We start from the raw sequence: 9,899 nt of genomic DNA on the forward strand, positions 1-9,899 counted from the left end.
CAGTGGGAGATGGGGGATATTAAAACATTTGCTCGCTCACAGAGGTATTGGTGAGGTTCAGTTAATCAAAGCCTTTCAAGATCGTTAGACAGAAGAGTTTAGATGAAAAGAAAGTATTATTATTATAAAAGTGAACCTCTCTTTTTATATAAACTTTTTTAGCTTATATTGTATACACTGTCAGCATGCAGAGTAATAGATCCCCCAGACCTGGTTTGTGTGGAGCTTGTCAAGATATGTCTGTTTTTTGCAGTATATCCCTATTAGGATATGACACAATACATCATAACAGCTCCGTCAGAGCCATTACAGTGTAAGCTGTCAATGTGTAAAGATTACTATGCATTACATCCAGTGGTGCCCTGATAATACTGAATTAGGTACACTATGGTAAAATCAAACTGCTTTTGAATATTGGCATTGCGCTTGTCCCTTCAATGAATGCAGCATTCTCTTTTGAAGTAGTAGAGAATCTCCTATAGTGTGTTTGAATAACAACCCTTTTGTAAAATAACTTTAACTTTTTGTTTCTTCAGAAAGACACAAATATGTCATCGCCAATAACAGTATTGTAGTAAAGATCTGCAGTTGTTTCTGTTTACAAATGAAGCTGTTTTCACCTGGAAGATGGGTAAAACCTGCCAATCTTTCTGTAAACAATAGCTAAATCAATTTAAACTTATATAATCAGATTACTGGCCTTGGATGGCATGGTCTATAGGAAGATTACATTCTAAATGACTACAGAGAGAAAGATAACTTGCAATGTGCATTTTGTCTTTTCAAAAGATTCAATCTGCAGATTTAAAAAAATAAAAACAAAACAAACAGCTAACGTTTTGGAAAATTATGTGCAGTTTTTTTCTCCCATATTATTAGGCAGAGTATAACTGAGCAAGGGGAAAGGAAACATTGAAACCACTATACATGAGAAATTGAAAAACTCTACTGCTTGTCTAGGTTCAATGCAGGGAAAATATTATTAAGGGAAATAATCAGGAGACCTTTCTTTTTCAAAGAAAGATTTTGCATTTGTGGGTTTGTGCTTCCCTCTCACAAATACCTGAGCATCAACCAATCTGTGGTAATTTATTTTCTTAATACCTTTTTGAAGGGCCTTTTATTTGATAAACCAAAGAAGTGCTGGCTTGCCCAAGGTCACAATAAAATCTATAGAACAAGAAGGAAAAATGGCCTTTCCTGATATTTAAGTATCATCACCAGAAGTCTGTAATTCTAAATGTGGAATCTTTTTCACGGTAACTTTCACGTTATTCCTGAAATAATGTTCTCAAAGTGAGGAAGGTGACAAAGCTACAGGAACAGCTATATGCATATAAATCTTGTGTGAGAACTTGGATGTGTATGCACATGTGCCTATATGGGAGAAGATTGTTGTAAAGTTTGTGCAGAGGGAGAGACAGACAGTGAAAAATCCAAGTGCTTGTGGCATTTTTTAGCCTCTCCAGATGATACTAGGCTGAGTGGCTGCAAAGGCTTTTAATGCCACACTTGGCCCTCAATAGAAGTAGTGCACCTTCAGTAGACCTGGACTTCCTAAAAGTGGAAGTTAGAGCCTCTTCCAATCAGGTATCTTGCAGCTATATGAGCTATATGATTTTCTGTCTTTGCCGTAGGGGCAACAGGCAGACAGACTCATGATCAAAAAAGCTTAATAAATTTTCTAGCAATATATATTGCAAAATATAGAGACTAAGAAGAGAAAACAGTACAGTCATTTTTCATAATGATAAAAATTCTTGTTCAAAGACTTTATCATTAAAAATTAAATACCTGATGGTAGAGCAATAGAAGGTAAGTAGGAAATGCATTCTGAGAACTGACACTTGCACAGAATAACAACCAGAAAAACATGCTGTGGTCCTTGAAGGAGACACAGAGCGTGCAACTGAACAAGAAAATATACCGAAAATGAAAGATGAAATTAACAGAAATGTAAGTGAAATGAGAAGGAATGTCAATGATCTGACAGGTAGCATAAGTATAGGCATTTTCTGTTATTTCCTGCAAACAGGAAGATATTGTAAGAAATTTAAATGCTTTGCAAGCAGATGCTGAGAAAAGGAAACTGGATGGAAGTGTTCCTTATATGAAAAGAGAAGCAACTCATTTAAAAGAGTAACTGGCAAAATTATGTGAAAACAAGCTACAGCATTCAATTTCAGTGCTTTTGTCTCTGGCTAGAGTTGTCCACACAGAGGACAATGATAAAAGACATGAAATAAATCTTCTACTCAGGAAGAAATTCTTCTCTCATAATAAGAGGTGCTTTCTCTGAAATGAAAATACAGGGAATGATCTAGAACACACACAATCATGAAGAGCAAGAACTCTGCAAACAAACCTGTCTCAGGCATGCACACATCCTTTGTGTCATATGAAATTCTCAAAAATATGCCATGGGGTTTTGGAATACATTTCCAGTTTTTCATGGCAAAATGCTCAAAACCTAAAAGTATTCTGAAGGTGTTAAATAAACATTAAAGGTGTCCATTCCTATTTTTAGATTAGCAATGTCAAGGACAGAGCAACTGTGCGCAAAAGGAAAAAAAAGTTGATAGAAAGACTCTCCCAAGCTGAGTAAGAACATATGCCTTCAAAAGCAACATTTGCTGAGACAGCAGGAATCAAATTCTTCCAGAAATTAAATGCTTCTTTGCCCCCATTACAGGTTTGACTTTTTTTTTTTTTTTTTTCTTGGAAGGCTATTTTTGAACCACAGTCCCCAGATGGTTAGAAACCTTCCTCTAATTTCCAGCCTAAATTTATTCATGATCAGTTTATATCCATTTGTCCTTGTGCCAGTGCTGTCCTTTTGTTTTAATAGTACATCTATATTGTGCAGTTATTTGTAGATTAAATTATTTAGTATTACAAAAGATTATATCATTTTTTAAAAAAAATCACCAGCTGAGATACTGGAGATAAAAATTCATTGTTGCAACAGCTGTTTGATCATAAAGTTATTGCCTAAAAAGCTTATAAATACAATAAGATGTGTTTTCACATCACTTCAGGGGAAAATAACATGTTGTATATTTTTATTACTTCTCTTTATGATATTCAGTAATGAAATACAGTTAAAATAAATTTCAGTAAAACAGATTTTGATTTAAGGAAAAAACAGACTATATAGAGTCATTGTTTGTTCATTAAAGGCAGGAACCTATTTTTCAACCTTGGGTATAATAGACACTCTGAAATTCTCTTTTGGATCCAACTAATTATTTGTTATTTGAAATTGGTAGCAATATGACAATTGGTTGGCAACCAGTAATGATCAGTACCGAACCAGACTTGGACAAATAGATTTTATAGGGAGGGAAATAGAAAGTCAGGTTGACGGGATAAACTGTCTGGTTCCTCTCAAATGTACCATAGAGATTGCATTTCCAGGTTGTAAGCCCATCTGAGCAACAATAGTTGCACCTTTCTAGGCATCTGTGAGCATTAGCGGTCCTTGATGCATTAGTCCTTGATAAAGAAAATAACAATAATAATGGTTTCTATGTTTTCTTTCCTTCTTCTGCACAAGGAGAACATAGAGTAAATTGCAGTTTGTCAGAGCCTCTAGGAAACATTACCTTAAGCTCTTTTCCTTATAGGCAGGGCAGACAGAAGTTGTACAAAGCAAAATACCTGAAAATATGTTTGTTGAGTGAAATTACAGATTTACAGATTTCAATCCATTTTAGTCTCCTGCAGACCCTCTAGTAACATCTTCTATGTCACAACAGGAAGGAGGGAAGGAAGGAAAAGGAAGGAAAAGGAAGGAAAAGGAAGGAAAAGGAAGGAAGGAAGGAAGGAAGGAAGGAAGGAAGGAAGGAAGGAAGGAAGGAAGGAAGGAAAGGAGGGAGGGAGGGAGGGAGGGAGGGAGGAAGGAAGGGTACAGTATGCCTTGTATTCTATATTGAATCTGCTTAAGCATTAATTCTCTTTTAATGCTGAACTGGTGTCTCATTTCTTTCCTTCTATCCATATGCTTTTATCTCCTGTACATTCTTGCAGGAGCCTTCTTTATTAACCTTTTCCACCTGAATAAGCTAGAACACATGATTTCTGACCTGAAGTGACACAGGCAAGGAAGTTGGATGGTTCTTTATTTGCACTGCCTGCCTACATGAGGTATCAACGAAGTCTTTTGTATGCACAACAGACTTGTGCAGACATGAGGCACCAGAGATGTATCAGGGATGAGGAGAGTCTGTCTGTCTGCCTGCTCACCCTATAGCTCTGAGAAACATATAGGGTGAATTCAAGAGTGTAGTGCAGTTGTTTGTGCCCAGAACAGTGAGTCTCTCACAGTACCATGAGATGTAAATGCTTGCATTTTAGCTGATGTATTGCTTGCATTTTAGCTGATGTAAATAAAATATACTAGCCCAAAGGATAAACAGAACTTGAAGGTACTTGTAGTTACTCTGATGTTTGTGCTATTAAAAAAATTCAGAAGTAAAAGACATTCTTTGAAGTCCTGGCTTTCATGCACTTGTGCTCGGCATTGTCATTTTAATCCCCTGACCCTGTTTTGTTTTTCGGTACTGTTTGTCTTATTGTGTTTAATGTTTAACTTGCTGGGTTAAAATTAGTCTTCTGTTATGGAGATGCAGTCCTAGGCTACATGGATTTTTCGCTCTAAACCTAACCTGATCTTTATTGATGATTGCTTAACATCTGCATAACTCTGTGTCTTTCATATGCCTTAAACAACTACATTTGGTAGCCTGCCAGCTCATGGTGGCAGTAGAATCCTCAAATAAATATGAGAAACATTTATATCCTACTTAACACACTTTATCCATGGTAATTTTTTCAGGTATACAAAACCTTTGGGCTTAATCCTGCAAATATATTTCAAAAGACCCAACTACTGAGGAGCTGTCTCTTCAAAGCATTCTCGTGTTCATGCCTGTGCCTTTGTGTGCCTTTAGTGCATTCCATGCAGAGGCTACTGACATTCATTTTCTTTCATTATTGCCACATAACCTGTAAGGTTATTAAAAAACAAAAAGAAACAAGAGAGCTTTCTACACATTAACTTTGTAACTACATATTCTTCTTCCACCATCCTCACTTTCCTCATTGTCCTCCCCATGTTACCGCAGTCTGGACTGGCCTTAGAGTAATTTCTTAGGTGTGTTGGAATAATCGCATGTTTCAGATTCGTTAAATCCTACCTACTTCATGCCGTGCTTTGAAGACGTTTCCTCCCTGAAAGACAATGACAAATTAATTATATTCAGTGGTTATTTATGTATAAAACAATTTGGAAAATTACACAAAAATAACTTTTATCTTCTGTGGAAACATATTCTTAGGAATATCTGATGGTATCATATTTACACAGTAATTAAACATGATTTAAAATGGAATTTTGAAGGAAAATTTTAAAGAAAAAGCTCATACACATATGGATCATGTTCTTCTCATTAAAATACAGGCCTGTACTAAAACCCTTTAATTCTTTAATTCTCTCTATAGTGGATTCTTGTATATGAGTTTAATTTTGTTGATCTCTGGATAATGAAGAATAGTGTAAACAAATAACACATAAATCTAGTGAAGATAAACAACATATTCTATTTTTGTCTTGAGTTCTCTGACTTTATTTGTGATAAAAATGCGTTTAATGAACATAATATAAAGACTATATGAAATGAAATTAGCAGATATGTGGTAAGTATTGTATTTCATTTATAGTACAAACACATTATTTTGCAGATGTGTAGTCTTTGAAATAGTTCAGAAATCTAATGGATACTTGAAACATAACCTACTTTTCTTATGCAGAGAACTGCAGAGATTGTTTGTCAGTATTAATGAAATGTTGATTTATTTGTTAATGACACTGAAAAATGTTCAAATGGTCTCAAACCACACCTTGTTACCCATGAAGCCATAACAGGATCTTCTGTTCTGATGCCCCCTGTTCTAGTTATAACTGTTTGTTACTAGCCTTTCTTATTCCTGCAGCTATTACTGGGCTGATCTGGCAGTGTCCTGCTCTTGGACTGAACGCTTAATGAAACAAATAGTACCTCTAGAGCCAGTCAGATTGCTGAAATGAAATAAATTTTGTCGGAGTACATATTCACAGTTCTGGCTCCAGATTACTCAGTAGCAAGCCAAAGATATCAAATGTAATCAATATAGTGAAGATTTTCAAGCGCCCACATTATCTTCCTTTGGAGGTGCATGATTTCAGAAAGCAAACTTGGAGTCTAGAGATCTTAATCAGCAACATTTTTCCTTTGCATCAGCTAGCACCTTGAAAACTCAGTTCCTAAAGAGGTCGGTCTCTAGAAGCTTAAATGCTTCAATTCAGTGCTTATCCAGTTGTCCCTCCTAGGTTCATGAGTGTCAGCTGTACATAAACACTACTAAAATGAGTACTAATAGATGGGAAATATCTAAATAGTGAAATAGTGATAGCAGTTAGACTACTAATTATTTTCTGATGTTGAGCTCAGGAATGTAAACTTTCAGTGTAGATGCATAGCACTGACACCATGCAAAAAGGCGCTACCAAACCTTAGACCATATTACCCCAGAATCTCTACATTAAAGACCAACCAAGAAACAAACACATTTTTGGATACCTAGAATGTTTACTGATTTCAATTTTCATGAGAGACTAAAATCAGGAGAGACCTAAATTAGTGCAGAAAGCTGATGAAAAACAATGGGTGGAATGTACAATCTTTGATTGTAATTAATGACATTTGCAGGTTAAGTTTAGAAAACAGTACTGACAAAGACTAATTCTTTTCCCATTTTTTTCCTAGGAAATACATCTATCATTATAGCAAGAAACCTGCTCTCAACCATCTAAAGAGAGGAAAATCCTGATGTCACCAGATTCTCCCATGGGATGTCACAGCTGAGTAAATTAACCGTATTAAAATTTAATCTTGATTGATCAGAACTGACCATTTTAAAATTATGTGATACACAACCAGAATATCTATCACTTGATGTGTTACTGTCAGGAAATCTAAAGCTACTGGCTACTTTTTTTTTTCGTCCTATGGTGTCCCCTAGATCTGATGAATATGGGTTTTTGTGGTGGGAGCACTCTTTTAAGTATACCCTTTCTTGACTGTATTGCTACAGGCTGTAGGAGATCTTCATTTTTCTGAGATGTTTGTGGAGAGATGACTTTTCCTTGGTTTGATTGCTTGACTATTGTAACTCCATTGCATATGCTCAAAGAAAGTGAGAATATCTTGTATTTACATAACGCTATTAGTAGACTAAAAAGATAGCCCTTTTGTAAAAGCCCTGCATGAAAGTATTTCTACAGGTAGAAATGGAAGGAACTGGAATTCATTTTGGAATTCTGTTAGACATGCCTTCTTAAGGCATATTGTCTATGTAAGGATGTTGAGAGGAAGTGTTCTGCCTCTGAGTGAAAAATACCATTAGAAGATAAAGAATTCTATGAAAACTTAAGAACATAAGAACATAAAGCTGACAGGAAAGAAAAGTTAAGGTCTGATATTATAATCCAAACTGAATAATATGTAAAACGTAAGAACTATTAAATGATGAACTTCAAGAGATTTTAACACTGATTCAGTTTCAGTTTGCTAAGGCAGTAGTTTAGCAGTTATGTATTTTGGGCTACCTATTACATGATGCTGACCTCTCTCTTCTTTCAGGTAGCTCAAAATCAAAATATACCACTGTAGTAACAAAACATCTCTATAGGAAACATATTCTAGTTTTAGAGGGGTTTCTGTAAACTTCATGGAATGAAAAGGGCTTTTGCAGTGACATTTATAGAGAGGACTCTCCTCCTTCTATAGGGCATAGCCACATTGTGAATTAGTCCAGAAGATTATGCCAACAAGATGTGTTAAAAGATGCAAGGATCTTATTTCTAATTGCAGATAGGTTTCCTATTTGAAATCTCGGGCAATGTGAACCTCCATCTCCTCTAAAGGCTGTCCAAAGAAGAAATTTAAGCAAACTTATTATTATAAAACCAAGATGAGCACTAGAATATTGCTGTTACAGTGCAGTAGTTGATGCTACAGTGTTTTAATGGATTCCTGGCATAGTACACAGGGTTGGAAAGCAGTGACAAATACTTGTTTTATCAAAACATTTATCCTGGAGGATTTTTTTTATGTTTAGTTAACAACACATAAAAAAAGCTTGATATGTTAATAAAACACCAACATTTTGCACTGAAGTACATTAGGTGCCTTAAACTGCCAAACAAGCACTGAATGCATGGCAACTGCTTGACTTGTTGGTTGTTTAATTTTTAAGAGCTAGACAAATACTGCAAAATATCTACTATGTATTTTTGATTGAGTTCTGTATTTTATATCCCTTTTGCACTTGCTTTCCACAGAAGCTTGAGCAAACAGACTTTATTTGCACCAGGGTACGCAATAGGTGACATTTGTTCCTGTACAGAAGAAACACAGAAGCATCACATCTGAGCTAAAAACTGATTCAAAAATAGCTTCTGTGCTATTAGGGATTTACTGTAAGTGCTCGAGAGACTGCAGACCCTTCTCCATATGGATTAACACTGCCTACTACAGGACAAGTTTGATTTCTTGACTTCTCCAGACAAGGATGCAGTAGTACCATGGACTGTTAGCATTGCCTTCACACATTTTTTTCAGTGTTTCAGTGACTGTGTGATCAGGAAAATTAGCAGGCCAAGAAAATAGAGGTGTGTTATATAACAAAGCCTAGGTAATTAAAACTGACATGCCAAATTTGTGGTTCTTTTGCTCTTCAAGACCATAGGGATCTCTTACATGCAAAGATTTCACAAAATAATGAAAGAAAAACTGAATTCAGCACAATTTCCAGAAAATAATTCAATCCAAAGCTGATTTTATAATCTATGAATCCCTGAAAAGTGAGATGGCTAAAAAGGACAAGAATTAGCGTGTTCTAAAATTCCTTAATCTTCTTTATCTACTACAACTCCCCAGGAGGTTCAAAACCTATTAGAAAACATGATCAGAGATCAGAAAAATACTCTGGATGATCTGAACTTTTACACTTTAATTCATGAAGCTCAGAGTTCTATTTTGGTCGACAGATCTTTGACCCAGGGTGCTTGCAATCCATTTAAAGGAATAAAGCAAATAAATTCAGGGAAATCTAGAATTCCTCCTGCTCATTCTGCAAGAAGAATAAGCTAGGCTGGATGAATACATTGCTAATTGTGAATTATTCATCTCACTCTAGCAATCAGTAACTTCCACATTAAACATTAAAGACCCAGATTCACAAGGAGACTTTAGGTACATAAATACCTCTTCAGGCAAGAAGGTTTGACATTTATATACTAGTGGCATTCACTCCTACTCTGCCTTGCTGTCTTTTCATAGGTCTCTTAAAACTGCATACACTCTCAAATTTTCTGGAGACAGACATCAGGATAACTTGCAAAATGTTTGCAGCCAGGAGTTAGTAGATGTCTCTTTTATTCCTTTTCCATGTTAAAGTTCACAAGACAATGCTCCCCCTTGTCACACTTCTGGTATCCAATGATCATTGATCTTACAAAAAATATTCTTTGAAACTATTTTGCTAAAATACCATAGAATTAGCTTAAAGACTGAAACTTGGGTTTCTATACTCACTATAGAGTGCTAATATAAGGGAAGAGTCATTTTCTTACACTATAAGTGGTAGATCTCATCACACACACACACACATCAAGTTTCAGCAGGAGAAATTAATTACAATTTGCAAGAATATCTCCTAACATCAATGCAAAAAACATTCATCTTATGACCATACTCATATGAGTGATTGGTCACAATACAATTTAATTTGCTTTTCTGAGTTTATAGCGTTTCTTTGTATCTTCCCAGGAAGTGCTGTCTGATAGCATGAGTTTA

This window comes from Tinamus guttatus, unplaced genomic scaffold, assembly GCF_059628265.1.
Source record: "Tinamus guttatus ecotype Peru unplaced genomic scaffold, ASM5962826v1 Tinamus_guttatus_pri_ptg000336l, whole genome shotgun sequence".
In the NCBI taxonomy this organism is placed as follows: domain Eukaryota; kingdom Metazoa; phylum Chordata; class Aves; order Tinamiformes; family Tinamidae; genus Tinamus; species Tinamus guttatus.